Genomic DNA, 24037 nt, shown 5'->3' with positions numbered 1-24037 from the left:
GCCTCTCAAAACAAAGAGGAACCGAAAACTACAACAGCTATAATAAACATGATTTTTTAAAATCCTGTTGTTGGGGGCTTCCCTGGTGGCGCAGTGGTTGAGAATCCGCCAGCCGATGCAGGAGACACGGGTTCGTGCCCTGGTCCGGGAAGATCCCACATGCCGCGGAGCAACTAAGCCCGTGAGCCATGGCCGCTGAGCCTGTGCGTCCGGAGCCTGTGCTCCGCAACGGGAGAGGCCACAACAGTGAGAGGCCCGCATACCGCAAAAAAAAAAAAAAAAAAAAAAATCCTGTTGTTGAGTTCCAGGGCCTGAGAGAAATTTCTCCCAAGGATCCTTGTGAAAGATGTAAGACAGTAAATGTGTTATGCAGTAGACTAGACCCTTAGCCTTCCCTCCACTAATGCAACCGTGATTTGTACAACAGCAAGAAATAAGCAGCACACTTAATAATTGTTCAAAACTAAAATTCATAAAATTTTACACATGAAATGAACTCCAGAGATCATCTACTTGTTGACCTGAAACCACAGAGAAGGGTTTACTTTAAATCCCCAGTTAGGTCTAAGTATCTTTCTGAAAATCCCTAGAAATTCATGCAACTTCAGCTACAAAGTCCATACCTAAAACATTCTGTCTCTTTAAACACCCCCACCAGAAGCAAATGAGCCCTCCTTATACTTCTTCACTCCCTAAGGACCTGAGATAACAATGTGACTTCAAATGCTCAAGTCCAGCCAGTGGTTGTTCCTGGACTTTCAAAACACTACACACTCACGTTCCTCTGCCAGACAGACTTCAAGCTGCCCTCACCTGCAACCTGTGAAAACCTGTCTGAATAAGCAACAGCCTGGGGCTTCTCAAAGGTCTGCAGACTCCCAATCAAAAATTACTGCTGCCCCATCAATGTGTCATATAAACGTTGGCATGTTAATTGTGTATTTATAAGATTGTTAATGGTTAGTTAATTTACCTCCCACACTATTATTGTACTTGAAATGATTTAACGTCTGCTGAGGGAGTTAACAACATGTAACAGCAGATGCAAGATTTTTTTTTTTTTAAACTTTCCACACTGTACCCCGACTTGATGGTATTAGCATTAGGCAAGTTGAACTTGATTCCTACACAAGATTCCTTAAGAATGTTATAGAAGCACTCACATTTATTTTGCACAACAAGAAATGATCACAAGTTAGAAAAACAAAGCCTTTTTATTATGTACATTTATAAAAACCAACAGACCCTGTTTTTTACTAAGATTTCAAAGTTCTTTGATCTAATTAAAGTTCAGAATTCATAACCCCTGGAGTTAGAAAATAAGTGAAATGACCATTAAAATAAAATGCACTTCATTGATTTTAAATCTCTTTTTCTAACTCTCTCCAATTTAACTCTAAATTAAATCTTTACTTATTTTTTAGAAGAGTAAAATTGAGCCATTTTTTCCCCTCGGGGAATTAAAATCTTCTCCATGTGAATATGCCTAATTTAATTAAAGTAAATAGTGAGACCTTGTACCTGGAGACTTTAATTTTTCCCTTCACATTTTTATTTCTATACTTTGACTAAAAGTACTTACTAGACCAAATTACAACAACAGAAAACAAATGCTTATATCTTCTTTCAAATAATATGGGATTCATTCACTAAACATCATTGAGAACTAGGCACTGGGACTCCTACAAAAAATTACATGAACACTGGCCTGCATCCTCCAGAGGCTTACAAGCTTCAGCAGATGAGCTATGTCGTGTACAGACATAACAGTAATATAAGGCAATATACTACCCGTCAAATAAGACACTAAGACAATATATTTTCCAAGAGACAAGAAAGCTACAGAAGGCTTAGGAAGGAAGAAGGTGGCATTTAAGGACGGGCAGGCTTTCATTAGGCAAAAACACAAGGAGAACAGTAACAGATGACAATTACTGAGCTTCTTACTATCAGCTGTACTTTTCATGTAACAACATATTTCATCCTTACTACCACCCCAGAAAAGTAGGTATTACTATTACCCCCATTTTATAGATTTTTTTTTTTTTTTTTTTTTTTTTTTGCGGTACGCGGGCCTCTCACCGCTGCGGCCTCTCCCGCTGCGGAGCGCAGGCTCCGGACGCGCAGGCCCAGCGGCCACGGCCCACGGGCCCAGCCGCTCCGCGGCATGTGGGATCCTCCCGGACCGGGGCACGAACCCGCGTCCCCCGCATCGGCAGGCGGACTCTCAACCACTGCGCCACCAGGGAAGCCCCTAGATTATTTTTTTAAATTAAGGCTTAAAGGCATTAGGTAACTTGCCCAAGGTCACTTGGTAGATTTTTGAGTCTTTGCAGCTCCTCCCATCACTGGGCTGGCTCACTTGTAATTTGCTGTGACCAACAGAATGTAGTTGAAGTAATGTGGGACTTCTGAATCTCGGTCTCAAGAGACTTTGCAGCTTCTGCTACAGCCTTCTTTGGACCATACTGGACTCATGGGAAGAAGCTCGGGATAAAAGACCAAATGCAGAGAGGCTCAGCCATCGATCATTCCAGCTACTGTGATACCACCCCCCACCGTGAGTGACTGAGGCCATCTGGGGCCAGCCAGGCCCTCACCAATCTACCAGGAGACCAGGTCTCCTCTCCTATCAAATATCTCCTGTGCACAGAGGGAAAGGGACCCTGGCCCTTGACTTTTCTTTCCTTGTACCACTAACCTCCACCTGAAATGTCTCTGAATCTTACCACCTGCCAAGATCCAGTTAAAGGGAGACTGGTACAGCACAGTGCCTCTCAAACTTGTCCACGGACACACCTGAAGGGCAGAGGAGAGTAACCATAAATCAAGGCAAGAGAGAACCTAGGGGAAGCCACGTAAAGCAACGTGCTGTTAAGAAATTTATTTTCAGAATTCACTCATCTTTTGCATCCTATCCTATAACATACTGAACTGTTTTAATAGAAAAAAAATATTTTACCTTTGAATATAGTCACTAAAACTGATAGTCCAGGAAGATGTGCCTTGCTTACTTTGTGGTTTCCAGGACCGACTGGCACATACTGAGATTCTCATAACCCCATTTGAACAGCAAGGTCTACTGGAAAAACACAGACTTTGGTGTCAGAAATACCTGATTTTCTGAAGATAAAATGGTCCTTTATCAACGGATAACTCAAGATCTAAATATTGCTCAAAATGTTTCCTATGACAAGTATGGAGAACAACCATAATTAATAATAACACCAAACTACATATGAAGTTCTAAGCACAACTTAGACTAAAATCAATATCATAAAGCAGTTATTACAAAATAATCAGTATTTCCAGTGTTCTGAAATGCTTGTTTATTAGTTATTTGAAATTATTGTTATTAGCAATAGCTGTGAAACTTCAGACAACCTAACTACCCACCACCTCCACAACTCCAAAGCTGCCATCATTTCTGGCTGTTGCAAGAAATCTGCCAGTTTGGTGCAATGTAGCCCTAAAGTATTTTTCCAGTGGGTGTTGTCTCTCTGAGTTAACAGATTTGATTGACACTTGTTATCATAAACAAATAATTTTAGGTTTTACTTTAAGATTCCAGGTAAAAATGTTTACAGTTTTACCTAAAGAAATGAATAATGCCAAAGAAACTAGACTGCTTCTCCATGTGAAATTACCAGTGTAAGAGCTGAAACCATAAGTAACACTCAACCGCTACCATTCATTGATTTCATTCAACAAATATTTATAAAGCACTTACTATGTGCCAGGCACCAGAGACAAAATGCTGAGCAAAAATTTTGAAAAGACCTGGCAACGGCCTTCATGGAGCTAAAAGTACATATGGTAGCCAACATTTTAAGATGGCTCCAGAAATTCTTCTCTTGATATCCATGCCTCTGTGTTATTCCCTCAAGTGTGGGTGGAACCTGACTTGCTTCTAGCCAAGATCATAGCAAAAGTGATGGAAGAGTCATTCCCTTGATTACTGTGTTACATAAGACTTCATCCTAAGCAACCCGGGAGAGAGATTTTAAGCCAGAGATTTTCCTGCCAGTATTGAAAAAGCAAACAGCCATGTTATGGAACTATAAGGCAAGAATCTGAGAGCAGCCTCTAGGAGATGAGCGTGGTCGCAGCCAACAGGTAACAAGGAAATGGGGACCTTAGGCTGGAGTCCACTGACACCTTAATTTCATCCCTTTGAGACCCTCAGCAGAAAACCCAGCTGAGGGAATTCATTGGCGATCCAGAGGTTAGGATTCCACGCTTCCATAGCTGGGGGCCTGGCTTCAATACCTTGTCAGGGAACTAAAATCCCACAAGCTGCGTGGCGCGGCCAAAGAAGAAAGAAAGAAAGAAAAGGAAAAGAAAAAGGAAAAAAAAAAGAAAACCTAACTGAAGCCATGACTCCTGACCTACTGAGAGATAATAAATTTGTGTTGTTTTAAGCCACTAAGTTTGCGGTAACTTGTTAGGCAACAACAGAAATGAAAATAGTGCAGGAAAACAGCCTAAACCCCTTCACCTTCACATAAAACATTTAGGGCTCTTTACAACCCAGTTTCATTCATCTGCCCCTTCTCCCCAGAAGGCAACTCCCAGGAGTATTCTGAACACAATCCAGCCTTTGGTAATGATACTTCCTTTGTGTGAGATGTACCCTTATCCTCCAATACAAACCTTCTTCTTCTAAGTCCAACTCAAAAATTTCTTTCTCTGTGAACCCTTCTCCAATTCCCAGGGTCCAAATTGTTTTTGTTTTTTTTAAAAATAAATTTATTTATTTATTTTTGGCTGTGTTGGGTCTTTGTTGCTGTGCTGGGTCTTTGTTGCTGTGCGCGGGCTTTCTCTAGTTGCGACGAGCGGGGGCTACTCTTCATTGCGGTGCGTGGCCTTCTCACTGCGGTGGCTTCTCTTGTTGTGGAGCATGGGCTCTAGGCGCACGGGCTTCAGTAGTTGTGGCGCAGAGGCTTAGTTGCTCCGTGGCATGTGGGATCTTCCCGGACCAGGGCTTGAACCCGTGTCCCCTGCCTTGGCAGGTGGATTCTTAACCACTGTGCCAACAGGGAAGCCCCGCAAACTGTCTTAAAAAGCACTTTATTTCTACCTTTAATACAGTTTGTTGTATGAACATCGTGTTTAAGGAATTGCCAATTTCAAATTTTTTAATTCTAGATTCAGAAATGTGGTTACTCTGTTAAGGTATCTATCTATCTATCTATCTATCTATCTATCTATCTCTATATATCTATATCTCCCTCAATCATTTGTAAAGTTATTAAAGACAGAAATCCCTGGACCCTCACCAACAGTGATACAGTGGTTCTAATGTGGTGGCTCTCAATTGCAAGGCAATTTTGCTCCCCTGAGCAAAGGTCTGGGGACATTTCTGGTTGTCACACTGGGGGGTGGGTGCTATTAGCATCTAGTGGGTAGATACCAAGGATGCTGCTAAACATCATACAATGCACAGGACAGCACCCACAACAAAGACGTATCCCCCAAAAATGTCAATATCAATAATGCGGAGGCTGAGAAACCTTGCAGTGATGTGTTGTTTGAAGCCACTAAATCTGTGGTAATTTCCAACCCCCGAATGGTTTCATTAATACAAAGATTAATATATACATATACAACTTTGCTACTAAAATCTATGCTCAAATCTTCGAAGGTGCTAAACAAAGTTAAACTCCTAGCATCTGCTTCCTGAAATTTTATCCTACCCTATGGAGAACCACAGCTCAAACTGCTACAATAAAGACAAGTTACATTCCTCCACACTTAGAACTCGATCTGAAGACGGTCACCTGGCCTTCTCTCGGGAAACCTCCCTGATGAATCCCACAGACCAGGTCAGCTGCTCCCACGTGGTCCCACTGTACTGCACTTCATCAATACTTCTACCAAATAATTAATCCAGCACGTTGCCTGTTGCTAATAGGTGCTAAGTGTTTGTTGAATTTATTCATTCAACAAATACTTATTGAATGCCTCCTGTGCACCAGGCACTATTCTAGATGCAGAGAGTACAGCAGAAAACAAAGCAGACAGAAAGTCCTGCCCTCATGGAGTTCACATTCTAATGAAGGAGACAAACAAAATACAGAATTAAATTATACAATAAGTTAGAAATGCTATGGAGAAAAGTAGCACAGAAAAGAGAGCTAGGGCATGCTAGGTAGGTGGAGCCACAGCTGCAATTGTAAATAAAGTAGTCAAGGGATGCTTCACTGAGAAGGTGACATTTGAGAGTTAACCCTTGAAGATGAGAGACCAAGCCATGTGGATTTCTGAGGGAAGCGTGTTGCCAAGCAGGGGGAGTATGCCTGGCACTACGTATCAAGGAGCCCAGCAAGGAAGCAAGTAGTAGAGGATGAGGTCTGAAGAGTGGGGAAAAGTGAGTAGAGCCTTACAGGCAATTCTAAGGCCTTTGCTTTAATTACAAGTAAAAAGGAGAATCACCGGAAGACTGTGAGCAGCAATATGATCTAACTCACATTTTAAAAGGATCTCTCTGGGGATTTCCCCAGTGGCGCAGTGGTTAAGACTCCAAGCTCCCAATGCAGGGGGCCTGGGTTCAATCCCTGGCCAGGGAACTAGATCCCACATGCATGCCACAACTAAGAGTTTGCATGCCGCAAGTAAGGAGCCCTCGAGCCACAACTAAAAGAGCCCGCAAGCAGCAACTAAGGGGCCCACCTGCTGCAACTAAGACCCGGTGCCACCAAATAAATAAATAAATATTTTTTTTAATAATAAAAAATAAAAGTATCTCTCTGGCTGCTTTGTTAAGGAATGAATAAATGAATGAATGAATAAACAAAGAAACTAATCAAACTTTAAAAAAAATAATAATGACTGTCTGTAGGTTGGTTTTCTCTTCTGAACTCTCAGCTCCTTAAGCACACTGTCTTAATCATCACTGTACTGCCAGTTTCTAGTAGAAAGTGGCTGGCATCCAGCAAGGGCTCAGTGTGGAATAAACAGACAAAACAAATCTTTCCTGTTCCCAAAGGGTGGCGCCATGATTTTCAAAAAAAAAAAAAAAAGGCCAAAAAAAAAGGGCCCTTATCCATGGTGCTGGTTCAGTAGATAGCTCTCCTGCTACAGTCTAAGATTTATTTTCCTTTTATTGTCTCCTCAACATCTCAAGTTTGCTTAACCAAGTAGAAGAACTCAATAGTTATGTTTCCACTTACCTGGCTCTCAGGTTAAGCACATCATCAGTTGAGGGAAGCAACACAGTTTATTGCAAGCACCACTCAGGAAACCTGGCTTCCAGTTCCCTAATTACCAGGGACCTAATTACATGGCCTTGGACAAGCTACCTCTTTAAAACTCTTTAAACCTGTTTTACACATCAGTCCATTTTTTGCATCTGTTAAATGGGGAGGATGAACTATAAGAAGGGCCTTTTCAGCTCTCAAATTCTATTCCAATCACATGTGAGGTGGAGGAGGTGGAGGAGAAGGATGTAATCGGGGGTTTACCCAGGGTTCAAGTAAAAAGGTTTGTGTGTTTTTGCTTCATACTGTTTTCCCTCAAAGGCCAGAAGAATTCCACTGCATGTTTTACTTATATCACGGTGCCGTGGTTCAGACTCTAAGAACAGAGGTATGAGGAATTCCTTTTTTGACAAAGATTTTAATAGCATCAAGATTTGGGCAGCAAACCCTCTCAAAGGTAAACCACACTGACTGATCTGAGTGAGCACTATCATACCTTTTTCTAAAAAATGCTATTATGTGTGGAAACCGGTTCCTAGAACTACAGCGTTAAAGTTAGTAAACACATCTGGAATTCCAGGTTACTGCCTGTAGCCTACCTAGGGGACTAGCTATGGGGTGACTTCAAGCGAGTTAGGTGCCTCTGTCTCTGTTCCCGCAGCAGTGAAACAGCCATCATCTGTGTGCTACTTATCCACCTCATAGGGGTACTTACAAAAAGTAAAAAAGCACTAGTCAAATCCCAAGATGCAATATTCTTTTTTTTTTTTTTTTTTTTTGTGGTACGCGGGCCTCTCACTGTTGGTGGCCTCTCCCATTGCAGGGCGCAGGCTCCGGACGCGCAGGCTCAGCGGCCACGGTTCACGGGCCCAGCCGCTCCGCGGCATGTGGGATCTTCCCGGACCGGGGCACGAACCTGTGTCCCCTGCATCGGCAGGCGGACTCTCAACCACTGCGCCACCAGGGAAGCGCCCAAGATGCAATATTCTTGACTCTTCCTGCTCTAGCTACATTTGTTTTGAGGGAAAATAAGCTGTCAACTATCAAACTCATTTATTCAACTCCTAATGAAGGAAGGACAGCATAAAATAATCTAAACTAGCAGATAACCCCCAAACTATTCTTCAGTGACTGTGAAAGGTGCTTTGTACTTTCATGTGAACGGCACTTTCATAACCTCAATAAATGGTAACTGTTATTATTATGAACAAAACTGCACTAACCCTGCCAAGTATGTTTTATATCTTCTGGATTACCTTTTTAAAAAACACTATTACCAGATGGATCAAACATGAGGATGGAGCAGCAGGACTGGCTTCATTCCGCCTACAATGTTATACAGTTAGGGTGGGGGTGTTGCACAAAATACACTTTAAGTAGAATAATTAATTCTCTGATTCCAGAGGCTGCTTATTTATTTACACTTACATCACTTACAAAACTGTTAGAGGTGGACTCTATTACTATTTATGTTTTACAAATCAGTAAACCGAGGCACAGACTTGCCCAAGGCCCCATAACTAGTGAGAGGTAGAGCCGAGATAAAACCTAGGCAGCCTGGCTCGCAACAGCTACTATATGCTGCCTCGAATTTCCAGGTTAAGTCCATTTCATCACACTTTGAATCCTCTTCTCTCACTAGTCTAGATATGGGTCAGACTTACCTATTCATTCAAGAAATTCAAAAAGTGTGAATACCTACTACATGCTGGGAATCAGGAGCATAAAGTGACAAGCCATAGTCCCTATCCCCAAAAGGCTTACAGTCAAGCAAGAAGAAAAGTACATAAATGGTCACAATAAAGGATGAGAGCAATGCTGGAGGATTCTATATAACAAAGTACTACGGAAACACAAAGGAAAGCTATCTAAATGAAACTGGATACTCAGACAAGGCTTCACAGAGGTGACTAAGATCAAGGTAATGGAAGTGATCACTTCCAACTTAGTCACCTTAAGATAGGGGCAAAAGGGAGCAGGCAATTAAATAGTCTATAATGCTGGCTCCTTGTTCAAAAATGTTTAAAATAAAATGTGCCCCCGATCTGTCCTATGAACTGCAGATGAACATCAGGCCATGCATAGGTTATTGCAGTAGCAGGGAGAAGGTAACTAACCTTTGGAGGCGGGGGAAGTGGAGGGAGTCAGGAAGGTTGGGAAAAAGGACACAGGAGAAACTAAGAGCATCAGACTGCCTGGGTTCAAATCTGGACTCAGCCACTCACTCACCATGGGACCTAGGGGAAGTAACAATTTCTGTGCCTCCACTTCCTCATCTATAAGTGGGAACAATTTTGGTGCCTATCTCATAGGATTATCGTGAGGACTGAAAGAATTCACATGTGTTATGTGTGTATAAAAGCACCAGGCCCATGGTAAGCACTATACAAATGTTTACTATCATTGTTATTGCTATTATTCCCTGGTCTAAAATGAATCTTCAAAGATGATTCATTCATCCAGCTTTTTTCAAAGAGAAAAGGCACTAAAATAACATACAGCAGAACATGTAGTTAGCAACTAAAACTACCAGGAGTTCAAAGCTGCTGTCTAGGTTAGCATTTCAGAGAGACTGCTCTGGCAGTTGCACAGAAAATTAATCTGATGGACAAGACACAAGATTAGTTATGAAGGTGTGACTACAGCTCAGGGAAGAGATGATGAAATCCAAAGTAAGGCAGTGAAAGATAGGCCTATGACCTTAAATAGTTTAAGGAGATAAAATTGGTAGAACTTGGTGACTGAGTGGACGTGGAGGGTTAAGGAGAAGGCGAAAGTTTACAGCTTGCATGATAGCACCAACAAATGAAACTGTGAACTGAAAAGTAGGAACAGCTTAACAGGGAGAGGAGAAATGAGGAACTGTGTTTCAGACACAATGAGCTTGAGATGTCTATGGATTACCCAAACAGAGATCCATCATGATGCAAACCTAACAGCCCAGGAGAAAGGTCTGAGCAAATCTGGGACAACAACATATAAGTGACAGATGAAGCCATGGATATGAATGAGCTTACCCAGGGAAAATATGCAAGGAAACGAGCAGTAACCTAGTGACAAAACCCAAGGAACAGTAAAACAGTCCTCCCTCAGTATATGCAGGTTCGGCATCCGCAGATTCAACCAACTGCAGATCGGATTTGGTTGGCTGGGTGAATGCACAGATGCAGAACCCAGGATACGGAAGGCCGACTGTACTATGTCATTTTACACGACGGACTTGAGCATCTGTGAATTTTGGTATCCTCAGGATCCTGGTACAAATACCCTGTAAATACAGAAGGATGACTGTAGCTAAAGGATGAGCCAAGAAAAAGAAACCCCTGAAAGTCTCCGAAAATCAACTCAACCTTTGCCTAGATTTTAAAGTTAGGATCTGTGCTGTGGAAATTCACAAGTATCTAAGCAGTTACAGTCGTCCCTCAGTAAACCTGGGGGATTGTTTCCAGGACCACTGCAGATACTAAAATCTGTGGATGCTCAAGTCCCATAGTTGGCCCTCCCTCCTCCGTATCCATGGTTCCGCATCCACAGATCCAACCAATCACAGATCCTGTCGCACTGTATTTACTGAAAAAAATTTGCATGTAAGTGGACTGGTGCAGTTCAAACCCATGTTGTTCGAGGGTCAACTGTACTTTCTACACAGGCTTTTCCCTCTCCCTGCATGTCCTAGTAAGAAGTTCCAACTACTGGATTGTGGAGTCCTTGAGAAGAAAGGACTAGAACCTTATTTGGCTTCCTGTCACTAATGTCCAATGTAAGGCCTGGTACACATATGCTTGTAGAGTGAATGTAGTTGAAGAGATAAAATTGGAGAATTTCCCATTTATCAAGACAAAAGGGCTCATGGAATGCCTAGGGTTGCTTCCAGCCCAGACCAGAGCAATAGAAAGCCTGAAGAAAGTGGAAGCAGAAAGGCGGCAGACCTTATACACTGCTGGAGGGAATGTAAAATGGGGCGGCCACCTGTGAAAATAATTTGTCAGCTCCTCAAACTGTTAAACAGAGTTACCGTATACCCAGTAATCCACTCCAAGGTAATACACCCAATAGAACTGAAAACATATGCTCACACAAAAACTTGTACAAGAATGTCCGCAACAGTATTATTCAAAATAGCCAAAGAGTGGAAACAACCCAAACCTCCATCAACTGATGAACGGATAGGCAAAATGTGGTACTTCCATACAATGGGATATTATTCGGCAATAAAAAGAAATAAAGTACTGGACTTCCCTGGTGGCACAGTGGTTAAGAACCCCCCTGCCAATGCAGGGGACATGGGTTTGAGCCCTGGTCCGGGAAGATCCCACATGCCGCAGAGCAACTAAGCCCGTGCACCACAACTACCTAGCCTGTGCTCTAGAGCCCGCGATCCACAACTACTGAGCCCTCATGCCACAACTACTGAAGCCCGTGCGCTTAGAGCCCATGCTCCGCAGCAAGAGAAGCCACTGCAATGAGAAGCCTGTGCACCACAACGAAGAGCAGCCCCCTCTCAGGGCAACTAGAGAAAGCCCGCGTACAGCGGCAAAGACCCAACGCGGCCAAAAATAAATATATAAATAAATTTATTTTTTTAGAAAAGAAATGAAGTACTGATATATGCTACAATATGGATGAACCTTGACAACACTATGCTAAGAAGCCAGACACAAAAAGCCACATATTGTGCGATTCCATTTATATAAAAGCTTCAGAATAGGCAAATCCATAGATACAGGAAGTAGATTGATTGCCAGTGGCTAGCGGAGGGAGAAATGAGGAGTGAGGGCTAATGGGTATGGAGTTTCTTTGGGGGTGATAAGGCCATTAAAGTGTATACTTTTAAAAGGGTAAATGTTATGATACATGAGTTATATCTCAATTTTAAAAGGGGGTGGGGTAGGAACACAGAGAGGCTAGAATCCATGCTGCACCCTAGAATTTCTTCTAGTTCAGGTGAGTCCAACACAAGGATACCAAGAAATCACTTAATTGAACAGTACTGGCAACAGTAACCATAAAATTTTTTTAAACAATTTGTAATACAAGTTGATTACATCAAAGAGATGTCAAATTCCTCACTCAAGAATCAGAGATTTCAAGACTTTTCCCCTGGGGAAAGGAGGAGAACTTTCTATACATTAGTGACCTTGTGTGGAGGTAGCCGATCTACATTTCTTTCTTTTTTTTTTTTTTTTTTTTTTTTTTTTTTTTTTTTTCGGTATGCGGGCCTCCCACTGTTGTGGCCTCTCCCGTTGCGGAGCACAGGCTCCGGACGCGCAGGCCTAGCGGCCATGGCTCACGGGCTTAGTCGCTCCGCGGCATGTGGGATCTTCCCGGACCAGGGCACGAACCCGTGTCTCCTGCATTGGCAGGCGGACTCTCAACCACTGCGCCACCAGAGAAGCCCCGATCTACATTTCTAATTGGGGGAGATTAAAGCCTAGTGCCAGAGTACACAACAGAACTTGTGACTTTGTTGAAGCAAGCACTCCTGCACGGAGCAGCTTCTCCTACCAAAGCACCAGACACTGCTTTAATCCACCCCAGAGCTGGGCCTGGGAAGTCACAGAGTTTACACAATGCCTCTGTCAGCAACCGACTGAGCTACTGGTCCCTGGAGAGTAATTCTCCTCTTCATTTGGGAATAAACAAAGGGAGGGGGACACAACAAGGAAGACAACATGGCATGACAGATAAAGACAAAGGCTTTGGAAAGCTTGTGTGTGCTCCCAATTCTACTACCCAGCAGCCGAGAAAACTGGCAAAGTCACAATTCCTCTGGACCTCACAAAGCTGCTCTCACAGATAAGGCCCAACAGTGACACTCAAATATTAGTATTCTCCCCAATTCACCAAAAAGAAAACTAGTTGCTAGTACTGTATGTTTTGGGGTCATATTGGAAAATAAGACTCATGGACCTCTTCTCTATGAGGTACTTAAACACATATTCTCATACTTAAAATTAGGAAACAAATAGAATGTCCAAATTTGAATCCTTGACTCCTTTCCGTGAAGCCTACCGCCATTTAATTACCAATACTATGCAACTCTTCTCTCTCTAGATTTCATTCATTGTCTTTCTCTCCATTATCCAATCCTACCTTCTCTCACCTAGGCTATAGCAATTGCTTCCTAACCTGTCTTAAGACCCTTCAATAACGTCCCAAACTCTTTAATATAACTGAACTTGCTTCCTCTGCAGCCCCATCTTCCATTTATCCCCTTTGTTCTTTCTACTCTAGCCATTCTCAACTTTTAGTGTTCTTCCAGCCTTTAAAACGGTTTTTTCTCTCCTTCCACCTGGCTTAAACATCACTTTCTCCTTCACCCTTCAGATCCCAATTTAGACAGCACCTGCCTGGAAGGTTTGACCTTATCAAGTCTAGGGTAGGTACTCCTCCATACTCACCTTGACTCTCATTACTCTAACACTTCTCACGCTAGGCTTTACTCCTCAAACTACGCTGCACTTCCGTTACTAGACTGCAAATCCCACGAGCATGCCTGTAGTTTTCATTGCTCGATTCCCAGACATATGACTAATGCCTAATATATATTCAGCTAATGCTGACTGAATAAGTGAATGATTGCAGTTAAGCAAAAAACTTAACTGACTAAATAGAACATTTTGCATGTAATATTATCTTCATATAAAATATTTTAAAATATTTTTTTAATTTTGAAGACAATTACAGATACAGCCAAATCCAATTTTTCATAACCACCATGGGGAAAAGGGCTGAAGCACACATGTACTTTCTACAACTTTAACCGCTAATACTAAATATAATCAAAAGGAGGTAAACTACTACCCCAGGGGGAATGGTACTCCTAACATTGTTCAGTTTTAGGACTTAAATCTCCTTAACTGGAAAGAGTGGTAAAGGTATATATAATGCAAATTACAAACATTATTGTCAAATCTTGCACTGGAGTAAAAATAAGTGGAAATTTTTTTTGCCAGCCCACTTCTCTCCCCCAAAAAAGAATGTCCACACACTTGATAGAAACACCACTTAACTCCAAATAGCTCACCAAGTGAAGGTTACTGTGAAATACTTCAAATTCCATAAGCACTCAGGACTGCAAAGACTGTGGGAAGAGAATGTTCCAAGCACCAACTAATGATCAGAAGGTACAAATGAAATAAACCCTGATGCGTGATGACTATCTAAGGAAGTCTAAACTGAAGACTGAATATATTTGTTCTGAAATCATTAACCAAGCTTCAGCTCCTGAAATACATTAAAAACACTTAACACATTTTATGTCTCAAGTACAAGTGAAAGAAATTTATTATTAAAGATAACTAGTTTCCTTCGCCTAGTTTAGATATATATAAATCTCTATCACATTTCAGACTTCATTTTTGTATTCTGGATTTTTTCTTAATACCAATAATTTCAATTCTTATCATGTGCTTGTTTCCCTATGCTAATGAGAACACAAGTTATACCAACTCAGAATTTTTATTATCATTTTGGGGATGTGACCACCCTTTTTATTCTGTTCATATTTTAACTCAGCAACTTTAATCCTGCGATCAAAGCTTCATTAGCTTGTAAACAAACTGTTTCTCAGGTAAACTGAATTGCCCCACATCAGGATCTTAAGCAAATAAGCACAAAAAAGGCAGAGATTATAAATTAGGGCAGACAAATCTGTATCTAGCCCCATGCCAGTAAAGAGCATTCTATCAATACAGTGAAATGCTAATCTCCTAATTAACAACCTAATTAGGTAATTATGGCTTTGCAGAGGGATGCCGAAATGAAATATGACAACATGGTCACCTCTTTATATGGCACCTGTGGGCCTTTTCAGCTGTCACTGCAAAGAGTGCAATATCAATTTGAACAGATGACAAAGTGCTGTCATTTTTCATTCTGATAATATACAGAATGCTTTGGACAGAAGCAGTTTACAAAATGAAACATCTTGCCTGGTATTTTCCTAATTTAAATATGCTCAAATACTTTGTTAAATTTTTGCATGCTTTTGTAAATTGTATATACGAGAATTACCATGCACATTTTAAAAAAAACTAGATATGCTTAACAGTACATGCTGAAACTACTGCAATTTCATTTAGGAAGTATATAATTAGAAAAGAGTAAAAGACACAATTCTTGGGCTTCCCTGGTGGCGCAGTGGTTGAGAATCCGCCTGCCGATGCAGGAGACACGGGTTCGTGCCCTGGTCCGGGAAGATCCCACATGCCGCGGAGCAACTAAGCCCATGAGCCATGGCCGCTAGGCCTGCGCGTCCGGAGCCTGTGCTCCGCAATGGGAGAGGCCACAACAGTGAGAGGCCCGCATACCGCAAAAAAAAAAAAAAAAAAAAAAAGACACAATTCTTCATGACATTTTAATATTCATACATCCTGAATACTGCTATCACAGAAATTAAAATTCAAACTTTGATCTTTTTTTCTTACAAAATTTTTCAAAAGTGAGATAGAAATTCACACTTATACTTTTCCATACCAAAAAAGCACTTACCAAGATACAAATATTCAACTCACAAAAAAAGCTCTATATACCAATGACCAGCCTTACGAATAATACGCATGTACTCTTTCTGAAAGACAGAGCTGTCACAGGGCTACTCACTGACCCACTGGCCACTAAAGAGGTGATGGTAGCACTGGGACACTGGTACCACCTACACAACTATGACTCTTCTTTCAAGATATTTTTGAGGAGGAGAAGAGTGCTAGCCTGGGAACCTCAACATCATGTATGTCAAAACACAGGAATCCATATCCTAAGTGTAAAACAACTGAGGTTAAAACTAACTTGAAAATACAATCCTATTGCATTAGCCAAAAAGTTCTTTCAGTTTTTAAGTAAAAATAAAAGATATTTTTCATTTTCACCAAGAATTTTATTGGACAAACGTATTCACCGTTTTGTTTCACTACCTTCTGCCACTTTTCAGGCAACTGCATAATTCCATCTTCCCAAAACTTTTTATCTTTTTGAGCAAAGAACTGTTCCAGGTGCCTTTTACGGTCTTCCATGGAACTGAAATTTTTTCCATTAAGAGAATTTTGTAAAGACCAAAGTAAATGGAAATCCAAAGGCGCAATGTCTGGTGAATATGGCAGATGAATCAGAACTTCCCAGCCAAGCTGTAACAGTTTTTGCCTGGTCATCAAAGAAACATGAGGTCTTGCGTTATCCTGATGGAAGATTATGCATTTTCTGTTGACTAATTCTACATGCTTTCTGTCGAGTGCTGCTTTCAGTTGGTCTAATTTGGAGCAGTACTTGTTGGAATTAATCGTTTGGTTTCCCAGAAGGAGCTCACAAGAGAGGACTCGTTTTCAATGCCACCGTATACACAACATCACCTTCTTCGGATGAATACTGGCTTTTGGTGTGGTTGGTGGGGGTTCATCTCGCTTGCCCCACGATCTCTTCCGTTCCACACTATTGTACAGTATCTACTTTTCATCGCCCATCACAATTTGTTTTAAAAACGGAACATTTTCATACGTTTAAGTAGAGAATTGCATGCGGAAATATGGTCAAGAAGGGGTTTTTTTGCCTTAGGTGGAATCCAAACATTAAAGTAATTAACATAACCAAGCTGGTGCAGATGATTTTCAATGCTTGATGTGGATATTTTGAGTATGTCGGCTATCTCCCGTGTGGTATAACGTTGATTGTTCTCAAATGGTCTACCTGACCGTGGTGCATCCTCCAGCGAGAAATCTCCAGCATGCAACTTCACAAACCACGTTTGACATGTTCGATCAGTCACAGCATCTTCTTCATACACTGCACAAATCTTTTTTTGCGTTTCAGTTGCATTTTCACCTTTCTTGAAATAATAAAGCATAATATGCCGAAAATGCTGCTTTTTATCTTCCATCTTCAATATTAAAATGACTACACAAAAATTCACCATTTTAAGTTTTCTTTTTAAATGCACACTGATATGATAGCTGTCACAATACAATCTAACAAAATTGTTTCGAATGAAGTTAAAGACAACTAAGTGCTACTACAGCCATCATACAGGAAAAACAAATGAACTTTTTGGCCAACCCAATATAACTTCAGATCACCTGTATTAGGGAAAACTTTTTGGTCAAAATGATGTGCACTAGCTCTACTCATAGTTCTCAATTACAAGTTAATTAAAATGATTTTTTAATTGAAAAGTAATTTATGTTTATCAGAGAGTATTTTGGAAAACAGAAAAGAGCATAAAGACCTATAATCTAACCACCTGTTTTTTCTTTGTGTGTTTGACATTAATTGAGATCACACTTTATATAGTTTTATTATCCTTCTTTCACTTCATATTATATGATGAGCATATTAATAAGTCACTAAAATTCTTCTAAAACATCTAAAATGCTTGTACAATATTTCCATTCTACGGCTTTTCCATTTCTCTTACCTCTTTGTTGACTAAAGTTGTTTCTAATTTTTGCTACTATAAATACTTCCACAGTGAACACCTTTGAACATGAATATTTTTCTACATTTCTGATTATTTCTTTAACAAAGATTCTTAGAAATGGGATTACAAGCTCAAAAGGCATACACGACTTTTTTAAAAGGCTTGTGAAAAATACTGCCAAAGTTCTTTCCAGAAAAGTTTTACCAGTTTTTATTCCCACTACTGATATGGGTGATCATCTAACTACCAACCTCTGCCAGCAGTGAGTATTATTAGAGTTTTATTAAATCATTAAACTTGAGTATACCTGTAACCAAACACTCTCACAACATAATCAATAACAACTTTCTACAGGCATTAAGTTTTTGTTTTGTTTTGTTTTTCTAAATTTATTTTGGTTGCGCTGGGTCTCAGTTGCGGCAGGCAGGCTCCTTAGTTGCAGCTTGCTGGCTCCTTACTTGCAGCAGGTGGGCTCCTTAGTTACGGCGTGCAAACTCTTAGTTGCAGCATACACGTTGGATCTAGTTCCCTGAGCAGGGATCGAACCACGGCCCCCTGCACTGGGAGCACGGAATCTTATCCACTGTGCCACCAGGGAAGTCCCCTATAGGCATTAAGTTTAAAGTGAGTAAGAAGGGCCACAGTTGATGATCCTCCCAAAACAAGGGCCAGTTCCAATAACCAAATCTAGAGCAGCATGGAATAGTGACAAAAGCACTGTAGTATTCAGAGTAAAAAAACCAAAGGTTCAAATCCCAGTTTTGCCATTATCAGTAGCTCTCTACCTTTAATCACTTTACTTCTCTAAGCTTCAGTTTCAGCATTTATAAGATGAGGATGAGGAGAACATAATATACTCCTAGTTCTAACAACTTCAAAAGGTACTCACGGGCACACAGAAAGGTAATATAAACAACTGACAGTGTTTGTTATTTAACAGATCAATTCATTTAACAGCCTAAAAATAGCATACTGAAACCCTTTGCTCAACAGTGCACAGTTGACAGGTACACCAATTCACAAAGCACAACTAGAAATTAACAAGACTAATTTCCTGATCCAGGCATGAAAACAAGTCTCATTCCTTCACAACCACTCCATAAAATCACTTCTTGTTACATTATACTAACATCTGAATGGCTTGTGCCCCTGAATGCTGGTACCTACATCCCTCCAAAAGCATCATGGTACTAGGTACTTACATAAACTGTTTCCTTTAATCCTCACAAGTATCATATGAGACTGGCAGTACTGTCCTCATTTTGCATTGTCTGGATCACGCAGTTAATAACCAACAGAGCCAATATTCAAATCCAGGTGGGTGTGACTCCACCTCACATTGCTTCAAGATTCAAGTCTGCACCTCAGTTCTTCTTTGTTAGTCTCCTATATGTCAGCAACTAAAGTACAGATTAAAAATTTACTTGTTTTAAAAAGAAAACCATTCCTTCAAACAATTTTCTACCTATTTCTCTGCTGAAACAGTATTTGTTTATAATACAGTACCTTAAAATGAGTCCACAGGGAACTAAACAATGTTATTTTTTTTGACGTTTTACACATTTGGTCCATTTTGACAGTATCAATAATAAAGGCATATTCATAAAAGTATACTCAAGTATGACTCTAACACTGCATGTATTTAGGGGTAAATGTGACATAATATTCAATTTATTTCACAAGCGATTACCATAATTTAATTCCACTATTCTAATACCTTCTTGCTATTTCCACAATTTAAGTTTTGTTAAGTGGCTTCTCCCATTTTTCTCACTTTCATTATTTAAAACTGTTTCCTTCCTTGGGTCCAAATTTTGTTTCCTATATTAAATCTACTTCCTCAATATACCTAGACTGCTGCCAACTAGAGTTAATAAATTTTGAATGACTGCTCAGGATTTATTTTCTTCGTTTTTTATATTCTATGTTATTTCCTTATACGATAGAGTATGAATGAAAACAGGTATCTAGAACACTAATATTTCTTCAATTTTCACCCTGTGGAAGCTGGGTATTAAAATAAAAATAAATTAAACTCTTGGGCTGGAAGCTCCCTGACCACATTTCTCTCACTAGGCTGGGTGTCTCTCTGCCTCCTTCCAATCTTGTGTATATAGAGTCAACAAAGCAGTGTATGCATCTGGGGAGGTCCTTTCCCAGAAGTAATGAACAAAGAACAAAGAGCTGAACAGTGGATCCCTACCTGCCATCAAGAGAGAAGCAGCATTTTAGATCTGAACTGTTCTCCACTGGAGTCTGCCAGTAATCAGTTGTGCAGCTTTAAGCATGTCAATTAGAATCAGAAAGCTTGGCATCCTGAAAAGACCTCACCAAGACTTCAGTTGTGCTCCCTCATTATCATCCAGATGGGAAAAAAGATACAAAGATTTGTCAGTGACTTGACCAAAACCAAAAGGCTGTTAGTGGCATACCTGCATTCAGAATTCAAGTCCCTCTCAGTCTAGTGCACTTTCTACTAAACTGTACTTCACTGGGCACCAATTTCTTCATCTCAAGAGGTTATGATAACCCCCCGTGTTCACTTCATGTACTGTAGAGAGTACCAAAGGAGGCAAGCGATCTGGCAGCATTTAAAGTGCTAAGGGCACGAAAGTATTACAAGGTCATCATCACCTCATCCAAACCCCATCCCTCCAGGAATTTAGCCTGATCATATAATAAAAGCATTTACCCTGCCACTTCCCCAAAGATATCAGTATGAGTCAAATACAACACCCCCTCACTCTAGCAATTTACCAGTAGATTGCTGATCAATAATCACAACAGGTGTTGTACGGTGGGTATCAAAACTTCAGTGAGCAGGTAGGTCAGAGTTCACAATCAGGCAGCCTAAGACTGTACACAGCCCACAAATGTGTTTTGGTCTACAAGATAATTTTTTTAAGGGCAGTTTTTTAAACTAAATACATTAAAATCCAGATTTCCAGCATCTCTTGAAAACAATCGGGAAGATCTAGAGACACTGGGCCCACTTCCTCCCACGGCAACAAGCAACTGAGTAGTGGCTGCTGCCTCCAGACTGACTGGTCACGGGCCCCCTAGTTCACAAGGTCTGTCCTACTCTTTATATTACATCATGGGCATCTGAGTTGGAGACTCCTGAGGTAGAGTTCAAAAGAGAACTAAATTAATAAATATTTGTTTACTCTTTTGGCCAACTTTTTTTTTTTTTTTTTTTGCATTATCAACTCACTAGCTGTATGACTCTTGGGTAACACACTTAACCACTAAGCCTTAGGCTACTTGTGTTAAATTGGTAATACCCTAGCTCACAGAATCATAAAGACTGAAGGAAATAAGGTATACAGAAACATTTAACGATGACTATACGCACTCAATTACTTTAACACAAGCTGAAATGTGCTAACTTTTGAGCTAAAAACTTCAAACTCACAGAAAACACAAGGTCAGGGTACCTCCCATGAGAGAAAAAATGTAATGTGACAGAATTCTTTGTCATAATAATTTGGCATCTATTGCTGTGTCCTTAACAATAAGGCCTACATATCAAAATAACAGATTTACAGCAAATTCTCTCAGCTGAAGCACATACAATCCACTGAACTGCAATAGTTGCTGAAGTCTTCAGTTATGAGTCAACAAGCAAAACAAACAGCCCACTTAAGTACATATATTTAACGCGACAGATGAGGTGATGAGTTCCTTGAGCATTATGCCTACTGTCCAGCATGGTGATGGGCTCACTGAAGCCAGGGCTCCAGGGCTCGCTCCTCCCTGAAGCCACCCACATCACAAAGACACAAATGGTGTAGTACCGAAGAGTGGAGTTACCGAAGTCTGGCAGATAATCCCCTCTACTCTCAGCTCCAACAACTGCATAAACTAGAGGAATTTGTTTAACCTCTGTGCTCTAGTTTCCTCATCTGTAAAATCAGAATGCTAATAACACCATCCTGTAGAGGAATGAATCAGAGAATGCATTTGACACAACGCGGGCACACAGTGAGTGCTCATTAGCTACCGTTACCAGTGTTCCCGCCTTTGCGCTCCACAGTACCCTGTGGGGACTGCTATCTCAGTACCTACTAAGCTTCACTATGCTTCACCCGCACAAACATGTCTGCCCCATGGGAGTGTTGACAACCTCAGGGTGGGGACCTGGTTATACTCCTTTTTGTATGCCTGGGTCTAACATTTTCCCTGGCACAGCTGAATGAATCACAGATCTTCAAGGTATTTATTAACAGGAAAGGTTATGAGCAGAAACTGGAAGTGACCTCTCTTACCCAACACACAAGCCCTGACTCTGACCCCCTCCTGACCCTCCAACTTTACTTCCTAGTATTCCCACTGAAAGAAGCAATGGTTTGATTTATTCAGGCTGGTCTACTCACTACTCTAAATCCATGCCACAGGGCTTCCCTGGTGGCGCAGTGGTTGAGAATCCACCTGCCAATGCAGGAGACACGGGTTCGTGCCCCGGTCTGGGAAGATCCCACATGCCGCGGAGCGGCTGGGCCCGTGAGCCATGGCCGCTGAGCCTGCGCGTCGGGAGCCTGTGCTCCGCAACGGGAGAGGCCACAACAGTGAGAGGCCCGCGTACCACAAAAAATAAAATAAATAAATAAATAAATCCATGCCACAGGCGCTGCATCTTTGCATCTTACAGCTATTTTCAGGGGAACCCTGCCATGAATCAGGGCCTTTACCCACATTAGCTCACAACACTTCATGAAGTCTCTATTATCCCCCATCCCAAACTATACTTGAAGGAGATAATACTTAGAATTAAGAAACTTGCCAAAGGTCACACATCTAGTAAGAGGAGGAACGACCAAGAATTGAAGCCAGCATCCATGGTTGTTCTCTACAGAATGTCTGGTCCACTCATTCAACGTTCAGCTGACCCACCTACTACCTTCTTGCCTTGGAAGATTAAGGTCTTCTCTACATTTAAAGGACTATCTGACATTCATATTGACACTGATATTTTTTCTCTTGTATAGCTGTTTCAATATGTATTTGCATATAGAGAGCTATGGTGTGAGAAAAGAAAAACACATAATGGAAAAGGCACAGATGTAGGCATAAGACAGACGTGGGTTTGAATCCTGGCTCTGTCTCATACCAGATGTGTAATTTATCCTGAGCCTTCCTAATCTGTGAATTGAGGTTAAAATGATTAAACAAGAGAAACCTAATATAATCTCCAGTACAGTAAATAACAAAGCTTAGTTAACCCCACATTATGAAACATTACCTGGACATAGCACACTCCTCAAAAGTGAATAACACCCCCTCTTCTGTGCTACCACTGGATCACAGAAAGAACTCTCCCACAGTGTACATACCATCCTGTGTTAGAATTATATCCTTATCTCACTCACTAAATTGAGCAGGCAAGAACTGAGTCTTATTTATCTCTACATTGTCTAGCATGGTACCTGGTATATATCCATACTCAGTAGATGTTTGCTAAGTGAAATAATTGTGGATATAATAATGAGTGTTTATAGGATTCTAGAAAAGAAATCATTTCCAGCTGAGATTGCCCTGAACTGGTTGAGGGAAGGCCAATTTCAGCTGGGCCGTGGTAACATCTCAATAGGCGGAAACAGAAAAGGAGAAATCTAGGCAGAGAGAAAGTTCTACAAAAAAACAACAAACAAAGGAAACAACAAAGGCATCTAGGTCCTACTTAGCCAGAGTAAAGGATCAGGGTAGGGGGCCTTTCGAAGCATAGCTGGAAAGTTAACCAGGAGCCAGGAGGTGTACAGGAATGTGAGTACACTCAGGCATCACAGTAGATGAAGGAAGGTATGAACACAAAGCTGAATGGGAAAGGGGCCGCCAGCATGCCTCACAGGCCCCAGCAAGTTTGCAAATGTGTAAACTGAAAAAGATAAAACAAATATCAATACTTCATCAACAACTCTTTCAGCGTTTGCTGAGCATCTTGTGTGAGCTCACAGAATATGAAGAATAAAACATGGTGCCTTCTTTTCTGCTGTTTTAAATTAGGAATCCACCCCTTCTGCTTGTCAAAATATTGATAGAATGAGAACGTTGACTTTGCTTTAACCGATGTTTGTAAACACCTGTCTCCATCTGACTGTTCACGCATGGGGAAGTTTTGAACTTTGCTGGTTTGGGTTTATAACATGATGCTTTTACACAGTGCTAAGTACTGGGAGAGGCTTCAAAAATCACTTCATTCAGAATGAAAATTGAACCAATCTCTGAGTCAACTTTTGGGTCTCCGGTTAAAGTAATGCTCTTGCTTAAACTGATTTTTTTTTTCCCCAGCCTTAAACAGATCTAGAAGACTCTATGCCACTCCCATAAACAAAAAGCTGAATCAAAGTTCCAGCAGCACTCTGGCTAGAAGAAAACACTTCTTTGAGGCTGTTTACCCCTTTGGGGCAATGGAGCTAAGGGGAGCTGGGAA

At 41.0% G+C, this 24037-nt stretch overlaps 1 protein-coding gene across 7 annotated transcripts in view; it reads right to left on the bottom strand.

The window, feature by feature from the left end:
• MAPKAP1 (MAPK associated protein 1) overlaps nucleotides 1–24037 on the bottom strand; it is a 241452-nt gene that overhangs the window by 216695 nt on the left and 720 nt on the right. For 2 of the 7 annotated variants that reach the window (XM_059073087.2, XM_059073090.2), the window contains exon 2: nucleotides 18810–19007. The exons of the other annotated variants lie outside the window; for them this stretch is intronic. The gene's annotated coding sequence lies outside the window, so the exon portion shown is untranslated. The remainder of the gene's footprint in view (nucleotides 1–18809; nucleotides 19008–24037) is intronic. 7 annotated transcript variants of the gene reach the window in all.

This window comes from Kogia breviceps, chromosome 8, assembly GCF_026419965.1.
Source record: "Kogia breviceps isolate mKogBre1 chromosome 8, mKogBre1 haplotype 1, whole genome shotgun sequence".
Taxonomy (NCBI): domain Eukaryota; kingdom Metazoa; phylum Chordata; class Mammalia; order Artiodactyla; family Physeteridae; genus Kogia; species Kogia breviceps.
This window is presented reverse-complemented; position numbering and strand designations above follow the sequence as displayed.